The following is a 13,097-nucleotide window of genomic DNA, read 5'->3' on the forward strand; positions in this document are numbered from 1 at the left end:
TTACGTCGTGTCGGCGATTCCATCTCAAAATTCGGTGTACCTTGCCAATTTCTTTCATAATTACCGAAAAGCCCTGTGTTATTATTTTGTGGCTGTTCCGTATTTCTATGTCCCTCTTCCCGTATTGGGGCGCGAGTGTCCTCTGAAATACGTAATTCTTGTATTACCTGTGTCAGCTGATCTTGTACTTCCCGCATTTCTCTTTTGTGTTGCGTATTAATTTGATTCTGATTTTGTTTGAATTTTCTTATTTGTTCATACTCTTCTGTGTCAGTGAAGGCTACGGGTCTTGTGTCATTCAGATCATCATCTACCTTTGTAGATAAGTTAGTGACCTGATCCGAAAGTTCAGCTACTTTCTCCGATAGTGAACACATTTCCTCAGTGTGTTTTTCTGAACCAAGTTTCAGAGTGTCCAATTGTGGTGAAATCGAATCTACTGTGTTCTTTAAGTTTTCCTGAGTTTTTGCCAGTTGCGTAACCGAATCGGTAGATGCAACTGAGTCAATTTTAGCCCACAAGGTCTCATGATTTTCATGAACAATGGTTTGCAGCGCTTTTATGGCTGCTTCGTGATTCTGTAATGCATTTTCATGCCGCGAAAAAATAGGTTGGAAATGCTCACAAATTTGTGTTTTTACGTCATTACAGACTTTTTGACATTTCGATTCGATGTTATGTAACTCAGTAGTTAAATCTTCACGTGTTTGTTCAAGTGTGGTGTCTAACTTCCGAAGATTTTGTTCCATTGTGTCTAACTTTTGCTGTGTTTGTCTCTGGTGTTGTTCCACTGTGTCTAACTTTTGAAGCTTTTGCTGTGTTTGTCTCTGATTTTGTTCCATTTGTTGCATTAGTTGTAATAACAATGCATTAGTGTCTGGAATCTGTTCCTCTACTCTTTTCGGCAGTGCATTTGCACCGGCAACATTCACATTTTGACAAGCTGAAAATGTGTCTTGACTTATTTGAGATAACGGTGAGGACGCAAAACCTGAATCTACAGTATTTGCAAAATTGTGTCCTATCATTTCGGATTCCTGAGGCGAGCTGTTGCCGACCGATCGATCGACAATGCTTCCCTGTTCACTACCTGTTTCACTGCCTATGCCATTGTCTGACGCCCGCTCCATTTCCCTATGCACAGTTACCAAATTAGTACTTTGAATATTAGTTAACTCATTACATGGTGGGGCCAACACACTGCTTTCGTCTTCACTGTCATTTCTTAGTTTACTTTGGAGCCGAGTGTTACGTTTTTCACACGCCATTATTGTCACAATATTTCACACGATGACACAGAAAAGCACAATTTGAATAGCAAAAATAAGAGAACACATTAACATAGCACTGAAAATAATATCTAGTTAATTGCAGCAGCGAAATACTTGGCGCAAAGCTACATGCATGCCACAACTGTTTTACTGTACAACAATGAAAGACTGCAACTACCAAGGAGATTCTCTCTACAATTACGCGCTAAAGCTACACTAAATACACAAACTACAAGAAAAAATCAGAAGATTCCAGTGAGGTATCCTAGGCTAAGGGTCGACATATGAAACGTCCCCTTAGAACAATTGTACAAGCCTGTGCTTAACCTGACACACAATATTATTTAGCGCAACGCAATCTGACTTTCAATAACCCCTACAAAACAATGGCCCTGACTAACTTTAACCTATACCTTTTACAAATCACTTACCTCACAAAAATCTTCGCTACTCAAGCTACTGCAAAACAGCGAGCGCCACTACTGCCAGCTAAATAAAAGATTCAAACCACTGAAGGTACTAACTACTGATAGGGATAGTTAGCAAATGAAAGATATTAATAGAGAACAAACAATGTATTTACCTTAATATTCATAATTGACATTCAGTCTTACAGATTATCAAAACTCCGCCATCTCTCTCCCCACGTCCACCACTGCTGGCGGCTCACCTCCAACTGCCCAACGCTACGCGCTGTTCACATCCAGCTGTAGCAGTTCATGACAACAATGGCAGACAACAATGCAAACTAGCCACATACTGCACACAGCACAGCCAGTGATTTTCATATAGAGCGCTACGTGGCATTACCCATATAAAAATCTAAACAGCCTACTTACAGTGTGATGTCCTTAGGTTAGTTAGGTTTAAGTAGTTCTAAGTCTGGAGGACTGATGACCTCAGATGCTCAGTCCCATAATGCTTAGAGCCATTTGAACCAATTTTGTAACCTTCGATTCTTAAAATTATTTACAAAATCCACTGTTGCAAGTTCGGGTTTTAGCGATATCCAGATAAATCACAGCTAAAATTACACGGTTGGTACATGCCAAAATTTACAAATATCACACATGTACACATGTCATTTCAACGTCAAATTCCGACATGTGGTAAACCACGTAATCTTAGCTGTGTTTCACGTGAAAATAGTTCAGGCCGAAATTGCAATTGTTGATTCGTACATGAATAACTTCAGAACTCGAAGCAGACAACAATGTCTTAATTTTTTTTCGCAATATTTGAGTACCTTCGTCTCTGCTGCTCTTTCGCTCTATACTTCTCTAATCATGGGATGAGAAACGTCTTTAATTTCGGAAAGCTCGCTGCAGACTCTACATTAAATTACATTCTGTAGCAAAGTTATTCCAATTGTTTCTGGTTTTAAATTTGTGAAATACCCTTGCAATTAAATAAATACAATGGTGTGCAAAACGTAGGAACACATGTAGCTTTAACGTGATGTGTCAGTGCTAAGCAACATATATCGATCAAGCTTGGACCATATATAGGATCAAACATCATAAAAATAAAAATACTACGCTGTAGTACAGGAGGTAACTGAAAGAGAGACACAGGGAGACAAACAAATATGACACTATTGTTCAAAGTCACGGAGATTTATGATGGTCCCCTGGACATTAAAAATTACGCGACGCGGTTCTTAATAGGCTGGCCACGAGGTCGATAAGAAATTCTTGTCGTAGGGCGTCCCATTCCTCCACGGGCGCCAATGAAAACAGGTGGATGGTCGTTGGTGTTGTGTCTAGACAAGACAGTCTAGACACAAGGCGAGGAAGCCGAAAGGGCACGCGTCAACTCACGCCGGCTTGCGTTAAGTCTGAAACAGGATACGTAATGAATGCTATAAAGAAAAGTACGTAGCTGCTGGAATACTTAACTTTAATCCATCATTTGTATACAGCATTCTTGATGATACAAGTGAGACTCTCTCTAGAAGTGGTTAATGGCGCCTTGCTAGGTCGTAGCCATGGACTTAGCTGAAGGCTATTCTATCTATCTCTCGGCAAATGAGAGAAAGGCTTCGTCAGTGTAGTCGCTAGCAAAGTCGTCGTACAACTGGGGCGAGTCCTAGTACGTCTCTCTAGACCTGCGGTGTGGTGGCGCTCGGTCTACAATTCTTGACAGTGGCGACACGCGGGTCCGACATGTACTAATGGACCGCGGCCGATTTAAAGCTACCACCTAGCAAGTGTGGTGTCTGGCGGTGACACCACAGTTGGTGCATGTCGACCTACTGCAATACGCCTGCTCAAAACGCCCACATGTGCTCGATCGGTTTTAAGTCGGGGAGACGGGCTGACCAGAACATTCGTTGAACGTCCTGTCGTTGCAACAGCTCATCCACCCGCGCTGTTCGATGTTGCCGCACACTGCCGTTGATAAAAATGAAGTCACGGCCGAATGCACCCCTGAAACGATGCGACTGGTGAAGGACTGCAGTGTCACGATAACATTCACGTATGAGTGTACCGTGTTCAAAGTTTTGGACGTCAGTACGCCGATGCAACATCATGCATCCCCACACCTTAGCAACTGAACGACCAAAACGACCATCTTCGACGATGTTCCTGGATGCAGTACGCGTTGCCAGCTCTCACCACGTACGTCCAGAATAACCACTCGGACTGAATCCGCTCCCAATCGATAAGTGCACGCGACCACACTCCTCGTCCCGGTGCTCTTGACACTATCGCAAATGGTGCCGACGATAAGCTGGAGTCAGCAAAACACAACGTACTCTTCGTCGAACAAAGACAACCTCCCTGTAGTCGCCGCGCAAATGTGGAGTGTGAGATCGCGTCTTTTGCAATCCTGTTACATTCGGTTGCAAATGCACCCCCTGTTTGAAGTGGTTTCCATCTCGCCTGCAGTGCTACGTATCCGCAGTTGAACGTAGCCTATCACCTACTGTCCTTCGGGCTGTAGAGCCTGCGGTTTGGAACGATCCACATGTATGTGAGCAATACCGAGCTCCTGGGCTACACTCGTCACACTTCGACTTTCTTCCAGTCTCTCCATAATTCTCCCCCGTGTGACGTCATCCAAAGGTCACTGGGTCATGCTGTAATGAAGAATACCACCGCAGTGAACCGTAAACGCTGGCAGACTGGCACACGCTGCCTTTTCCGGTTCTTTCAACTGTGACGCGTTGCTGGGCCAGCTCCATTTGGCATCACAATCATGGTGACCTCACGCCACGTGAAGTTCACGACTGAGAGACCCCGAGCAACATGCTCCCGGACTTCCATTCACCTCCAACGATTTGTTAGTATTGTAACGTCCCCTTAGAAAAAATTATAAATGACTGTGTTGATAAGCTTTTCACGTTATTTGATTTTCAAACAGCTGAGCAAAAGTCAACGTACTTAGACAGTTTTCTCTTTACTTATTCTGATCATCACTAAACTGGCACACAATACATTTAGCGCAACGCAGCCTGACTTCCAATAATCCCTACAAAAGAATAGCCCTGACTAACAGTAACCTATACCTTTCATGAATCACTTACCTCACAAAAATCTTCGTTACTCGAACTACTGCAATACAGCGAGCGCCACTACTGCCAGCTACATAAAAGGTTCTGACTACTGAAGGCGCTAATTACTGATAGGCATAGGTAGCAAATGAAAGATTTTGATAGAGAACAAACAATGTATTTATCTTAATAGTGTTCAAAAGTCATAATATATATATCAGTTCATGACATACAGTCTTACAACTTTCCATTTTCTGACGGACAGCTGTCCAGATCTCCGCTCTCAAAACTCTGCCATCTCTCTCCCCACATCCACCACTGCTGGCAGCTCACCCCCAACTGCACAACGCTACTGTTCACACCCAACTCCCCACCACTACAGTAGCAAATATTCCAACAATGCAAACCAGCCACAGGCTGCACATAGCACAGTCAGTGATTTTCATACAGTGTGCTACGTGGCGTTACCAACATAGAAACCTAAAAGGCCTACTTACAGTATGTTACTTACCTCACATGCCTCACCATTACATTTAGCACAACATTCATTGTATTTTCTGAAAATTAATAATAAACAAAAGTGTCTTTCACAGATATTAAAAGTATGCCACTCTGAGTATGTATAACAAAGAAGAAAGGAAAAATTTGTATTCACACCTGCAAATGGATAGACGCTGTCTTATTGTTACGTGATAAGCTTGCAGATGTTAATTCATGGATTACTACTGTAAGGGGGCTATAATTTAGCATTCGGAAGAATCTGTAGAGAGGGAGAATATTCCGTGGTTTCGGGAATATGATTCGTTTTCGGAATTACGATGGCGGGGAGCTGAGCCTTGCTGTGACGGTCGCTCGGTATCAGCCTTTTTGGTACAGACGGACTTGCTGTCTTTACTCTCAGGAGAGTTTGTAGTTAGAACAGTCAGGCACTGTAGTGTTGCGAACCTGTACGATTCTGGACTTCACCTCCAGGTTGCAAGTCGTCGTTGAGCACGCAGCGTTCAGTAATTGAGAGCACTTCCTCTGCCTTACATACACTCCTGGAAATTGAAATAAGAACACCGTGAATTCATTGTCCCAGGAAGGGGAAACTTTATTGACACATTCCTGGGGTCAGATACATCACATGATCACACTGACAGAACCACAGGCACATAGACACAGGCAACAGAGCATGCACAATGTCGGCACTAGTACAGTGTATATCCACCTTTCGCAGCAATGCAGGCTGCTATTCTCCCATGGAGACGATCGTAGAGATGCTGGATGTAGTCCTGTGGAACGGCTTGCCATGCCATTTCCACCTGGCGCCTCAGTTGGACCAGCGTTCGTGCTGGACGTGCAGACCGCGTGAGGCGACGCTTCATCCAGTCCCAAACATGCTCAATGGGGGACAGATCCGGAGATCTTGCTGGCCAGGGTAGTTGACTTACACCTTCTAGAGCACGTTGGGTGGCACGGGATACATGCGGACGTGCTTTGTCCTGTTGGAACAGCAAGTTCCCTTGCCGGTCTAGGAATGGTAGAACGATAGGTTCGATGACGGTTTGGATGTACCGTGCACTATTCAGTGCCCCCTCGACGATCACCAGTGGTGTACGGCCAGTGTAGGAGATCGCTCCCCACACCATGATGCCGGGTGTTGGCCCTGTGTGCCTCGGTCGTATGCAGTCCTGATTGTGGCGCTCACCTGCACGGCGCCAAACACGCATACGACCATCATTGGCACCAAGGCAGAAGCGACTCTCATCGCTGAAGACGACACGTCTCCATTCGTCCCTCCATTCACGCCTGTCGCGACACCACTGGAGGCGGGCTGCAATTTGTTGGGGCGTGAGCGGAAGACGGCCTAACGGTGTGCGGGACCGTAGCCCAGCTTCATGGAGACGGTTGCGAATGGTCCTCGCCGATACCCCAGGAGCAACAGTGTCCCTAATTTGCTGGGAAGTGGCGGTGCGGTCCCCTACGGCACTGCGTAGGATCCTACGGTCTTGGCGTGCATCCGTGCGTCGCTGCGGTCCGGTCCCAGGTCGACGGGCACGTGCACCTTCCGCCGACCACTGGCGACAACATCGATGTACTGTGGAGACCTCACGCCCCACGTGTTGAGCAATTCGGCGGTACGTCCACCCGGCCTCCCGCATGCCCACTATACGCCCTCGCTCAAAGTCCGTCAACTGCGCATACGGTTCACGTCCACGCTGTCGCGGCATGCTACCAGTGTTAAAGACTGCGATGGAGCTCCGTATGCCACGGCAAACTGGCTGACACTGACGGCGGCGGTGCACAAATGCTGCGCAGCTAGCGCCATTCGACGGCCAACACCGCGGTTCCTGGTGTGTCCGCTGTGCCGTGCGTGTGATCATTGCTTGTACAGCCCTCTCGCAGTGTCCGGAGCAAGTATGGTGGATCTGACACACCGGTGTCAATGTGTTCTTTTTTCCATTTCCAGGACTGTATATTGAGACTTTATCTGAACTCCGTCCTTGTGGCTGGGAGTTCACGTTTCTCGTCTGTAGAACACAGAGAGGAGAAGACAGTATTAGAGTATATTAGTCAGAGGACAACCTTCTGCCATCCTAGTGTTTGAAAGAGTTTATTTGTGGCTGGAGTTCTTCCATCGTCACAGACGAGTAAGAGAACCGTCACTTCGACGCACCGGACGCAGTACATACGGTGATATCGCAAATTGCTTCAGCTTATTAGGGCTATAAATGCTAAACAGCCGTGATCACGTTAGTTTATTTCCACAGAGGTTCCACACCTCCATAGATCATCTTTGAAAGTAGTCTTCTAGTGTTTGATACGTAGATGATGTCAGTCATTTCGCGTTATTGATATTAGATCACGCAGTCATAATAACGGGCAGAATTGGGCAAGTGATTAGTAATTTTACTTAGGAAATGTAAGTTTGTAATATACGGGTTTCTTTTAATCTACAATAAATATATAAGAAGGAACAACGTTTATCATTTAGTAGGATTAGTTCCTTTAATCATTCATTTATTTTTAGGTTGTAATTTATATGTTATAGTCCATTAAGAGATCCTAAGATCTGATTCAGGGGATAGTCAGACAGGGCCAAATCTTCATTTTAGCGTTTATTATTTTCCGTTGCGCACATTCACTTTACACCCGCCTGGAGCAGCATCTTGGACTACATAATGGCAGTATCTGTGATGCCTTTTGATTTTGAAATGGATTGCAATTAGTAGAAAAGAACAAAAACATCTGGTTGGACATAAAAATAATAAAAAACGAGAGACATGATCTATAGTCTCTGTATTGCATGAATGGGGATGACGAGACAGGAGGGATATGATCTGCTTTCTCCCCGAGTTGAAGTACACTGTCTGTGTTATCAATGCGGCCCCTCGCAAGGTGGATGCGTAACAGGCTTGTGTAAAATGAACCATACTGTCTTGTTAACTGGCACACATTTTGCACAAAGTGCCTTTTACTTGAGAGGAGAGACGAGTATTTAGCTTTAAACTACACAGCGAACGTGAGTTTAAGTAAATGTGCTTGTAAGTCAATGGAAGTCGGATGATTAATAAGTGTTTCGAAAGTTGTGTCTACGTTAATTCAAAGTAATACGGTAAAGGCAATTTAGGGAATCCTTCATTATTAAAAGACAGTTTCTATATAGAGCGTAGTAACTACCGGATGGTTAGCCTACAGTTAAAGTGTAGCTACTGACAGAGATCCAGTGTTGGCTACAGTATCGTACGCAAGCAAAACTTTATAAATACTCTAATGTGCTAATGCGGAACAGATTTACGCTGGTAAATAATTTGTTCCACATTTGGCCACCAGATGCAAATTTGGCACAGTGAATACACGATGAATGTATAGACATTTCTCCATATACAGTCCCTGGCCAATTTATTAGACGTACTACAGCTTTTAAAAGAATTTTGATTTATGTCTAACAAAATTTGTTCTTTTAATACTTAAATCTCCCCCATGAACCATGGATCTTGCCGCTGGTGGGGAGGCTTGCGTGCCTCAGCGATACAGATGGCCGTACCGTAGGTGCAACCACAACGGAGGGGTATCTGTTGAGAGGCCAGACAAACATGTGGTTCCTGAAGAGGGGCAGCAGCCTTTTCAGTAGTTGCAGGGGCAACAGTCTGGATGATTGACTGATCTGGCCTTGTAACATTAACCAAAACGGCCTTGCTGTTGTGGTTCTGCGAACGGCTGAAAGCGAGGGGAAACTACAGCCGTAATTTTTCCCGAGGACATGCAGCTCTACTGTATGATTAAATGATGATGGCGTCCTCTTGGGTAAAATATTCCGGAGGTAAAATAGTCCCCCATTCGGATCTCCGGGCGGGGACTACTCAGGAGGACGTCGTTATCAGGAGAAAGAAAACTGGCGTCCTACGGATCGGAGCGTGGAATGTCAGATCCCTTAATCGGGCAGGTAGGTTAGAAAATTTAAAAAGGGAAATGGATAGGTTAAAGTTAGATATAGTGGGAATTAGTGAAGTTCGGTGGCAGGAGGAACAAGACTTTTGGTCAGGTGATTACAGGGTTATAAATACAAAATCAAATATGGGTAATGCAGGAGTAGGTTTAATAATGAATAAAAAAATAGGAGTGCGGGTTAGCTACTACAAACAGCATAGTGAACGCATTATTGTGGCCAAGATAGACACAAAGCCCATGCCTACTACAGTAGTACAAGTTTATATGCCAACTACCTCTGCAGATGATGAAGAAATAGATGAAATGTATGACGAGATAAAAGAAATTATTCAGGTAGTGAAAGGAGACGAAAATTTAATAGTCATGGGTGACTGGAATTCGTCAGTAGGAAAAGGGAGAGAAGGAAACATAGTAGGTGAATATGGATTGGGGGGAAGGAATGAAAGAGGAAGCCGCCTCGTAGAATTTTGCACAGAGCATAACTTAATCATAGCCAACACTTCGTTCAAGAATCATAAAAGAAGGTTGTATACCTGGAAGAATCCTGGAGATACTAGTAGGTATCAGATAGATTATATAATGGTAAGACAGAGATTTAGGAACCAGGTTTTAAATTGTAAGACATTTCCTGGGGCAGATGTGGATTCTGACCACAATCTATTGGTTATGAACTGCAGATTGAAACTGAAAAAACTGCAAAAAGGTGGGAATTTAAGGAGATGGGACCTGGATAAACTGAAAGAACCAGAGGTTGTAGAGAGTTTCAGGGAGAGCATAAGAGAACAATTGACAGGAATGGGGGAAAGAAATGCAGTAGAAGAAGAATGGGTAGCTCTGAGGGATGAAGTAGTGAAGGCAGCAGAGGATCAAGTAGGTAAAAAGACGAGAGCTAATAGAAATCCTTGGGTAACAGAACAAATATTTAATTTAATTGATGAAAGGAGAAAATATAAAAATGCAGTAAATGAAGCAGGCAAAAAGGAATACAGACGTCTCAAAAATGATATCGACAGGAAGTGCAAAATGGCTAAGCAGGGATGGCTAGAGTACAAATGTAAGGATGTAGAGGCTTGTCTCACTAGGGGTAAGATAGATACTGCCTACAGGAAAATTAAAGAGACCTTTGGAGAGAAGAGAACCACTTGTATGAATATCAAGAGCTCAGATGGCAACCCAGTTCTAAGCAAAGAAGGGAAGGCAGAAAGGTGGAAGGAGTATATAGAGGGTTTATACAAGGGCGATGTACTTGAGGACAATATTATGGAAATGGAAGAGGATGTAGATGAAGACGAAATGGGAGATAAGATACTGCGTGAAGAGTTTGACAGAGCACTGAAAGACCTGAGTCGAAACAAGGCCCCGGGAGTAGACAACATTCCATTTGAACTACTGATGGCCTCGGGAGAGCCAGTCATGACAAAACTCTACCATCTGGTGAGCACGATGTATGAGACAGGCGAAATACCCTCAGACTTCAAGAAAAATATAATAATTCCAATCCCAAAGAAAGCAGGTGTTGACAGATGTGAAAATTACCGAACTATCAGTTTAATAAGTCACAGCTGCAAAATACTAACGCGAATTCTTTACAGACGAATGGAAAAACTGGTAGAAGCCGACCTCGGGGAAGATCAGTTTGGATTCCGTAGAAATGTTGGAACACGTGAGGCAATACTGACCTTACGACTTATCTTAGAAGAAAGATTAAGAAAAGGCAAACCTACTTTTCTAGCATTTGTAGACTCAGAGAAAGCTTTTGACAATGTTAACTGGAATACTCTCTTTCAAATTCTGAAGGTGGCAGGGGTAAAATACAGGGAGCGAAAGGCTATTTACAGTTTGTACAGAAACCAGATGGCAGTTATAAGAGTCGAGGGGCATGAAAGGGAAGCAGTGGTTGGGAAAGGAGTAAGACAGGGTTGTAGCCTCTCCCCGATGTTATTCAATCTGTATATTGAGCAAGCAGTAAAGGAAACAAAAGAAAAATTCGGAGTAGGTATTAAAATTCATGGAGAAGAAGTAAAAACTTTGAGGTTCGCCGATGACATTGTAATTCTGTCAGAGACAGCAAAGGACTTGGAAGAGCAGTTGAACGGAATGGACAGTGTCTTTAAAGGAGGATATAAGATGAACGTCAACAAAAGCAAAACGAGGATAATGGAATGTAGTCAAATTAAGTCGGGTGATGCTGAGGGAATTAGATTAGGAAATGAGACACTTAAAGTAGTAAAGGAGTTTTGCTATTTAGGGAGTAAAATAACCGATGATGGTCGAAGTAGAGAGGATATAAAATGTAGACTGGCAATGGCAAGGAAAGCGTTTCTCAAGAAGAGGTATTTGTTAACATCGAGTATAGATTTAAGTGTCAGGAAGTCGTTTCTGAAAGTATTTGTATGGAGTGTAGCCATGTATGGAAGTGAAACATGGACGATAACTAGTTTGGACAAGAAGCTTTCGAAATGTGGTGCTACAGAAGAATGCTGAAGATAAGGTGGGTAGATCACGTAACTAATGAGGAGGTATTGAATAGGATTGGGGAGAAGAGAAGTTTGTGGCACAACTTGACTAGAAGAAGGGATCGGTTGGTAGGACATGTTTTGAGGCATCAAGGGATCACAAATTTAGCATTGGAGGGCAGTGTGGAGGGTAAAAATCGTAGAGGGAGACCAAGAGATGAATACACTAAGCAGATTCAGAAGGATGTAGGTTGCAGTAGATACTGGGAGATGAAGAAGCTTGCACAGGATAGAGTAGCATGGAGAGCTGCATCAAACCAGTCTCAGGACTGAAGACCACAACAACAACAATACTTAAATTGTGATAAAATGATTATGTGTAGTCTACTTCATAACTATGGTGATATAACAAATAAATAAAACGTAGCATTCTTTGAAAATATTTTGTTTCAATAATTACAACAAAAATTAAAATATTGTCAAAGTGAAAACATTACAGGGTTATTACAAATGATTGAAGCGATTTCACAGCTCTAAAATAACTTTATTATTTGAGATATTTTCAAAATGCTTTGCACACACATACAGAAACTCAAAAAGTTTTTTTAGGCATTCACAAATGTTCGATATGTGCCCCTTTAGTGATTCGGCAGACATCAAGCCGATAATCAAGTTCCTCCCACACTCGGCGCAGCATGTCCTCATCAATGAGTTCGAAAGCATCGTTGATGCGAGCTCGCAGTTCTGGCACGTTTCTTGGTAGAGGAGGTTTAAACACTGAATCTTTCACATAACCCCACAGAAAGAAATCGCATGGGGTTAAGTCGGGAGAGCGTGGAGGCCATGACATGAATTGCTGATCATGATCTCCACCACGACCGATCCATCGGTTTTCCAATCTCCTGTTTAAGAAATGCCGAACATCATGATGGAAGTGCGATGGAGCACCAACCTGTTGAAAGATGAAGTCGGCGCTGTCGATCTCCAGTTGTGGCATGAGCCAATTTTCCGCGGGCTACGCGTGAAACTTGCCCGCACGCGTTCAACCGTTTCTTCGCTCACTGCAGGCTGACCCGTTCATTTCCCCTAACAGAGGCATCCAGAAGCTTTAAACTGCGCATACCATCGCCGAATGGAGTTAGCAGTTGGTGGATCTTTGTTGAACTTCGTCCTGAAGTGTCGTTGCACTGTTATGACTGACTGATGTGAGTGCATTTCAAGCACGACATACGCTTTCTCGGCTCCTGTCGCCATTTTGTCTCACTGCGCTCTCGAGCGCTCTGACGGTAGAAACCTGAAGTGCGGCTTCAGCCGAACAAAACTTTATGAGTTTTTCTACGTATCTGTAGTGTGTCGTGACCATATGTCAATGAATGGAGCTACAGTGAATTTATGAAATCGCTTCAATCATTTGTAATAGCCCTGTACTGTTAATATCTT

The sequence above is a fragment of the Schistocerca cancellata genome, chromosome 2 (genome assembly GCF_023864275.1).
Source record: "Schistocerca cancellata isolate TAMUIC-IGC-003103 chromosome 2, iqSchCanc2.1, whole genome shotgun sequence".
NCBI classification, from domain to species: Eukaryota; Metazoa; Arthropoda; class Insecta; order Orthoptera; family Acrididae; genus Schistocerca; species Schistocerca cancellata.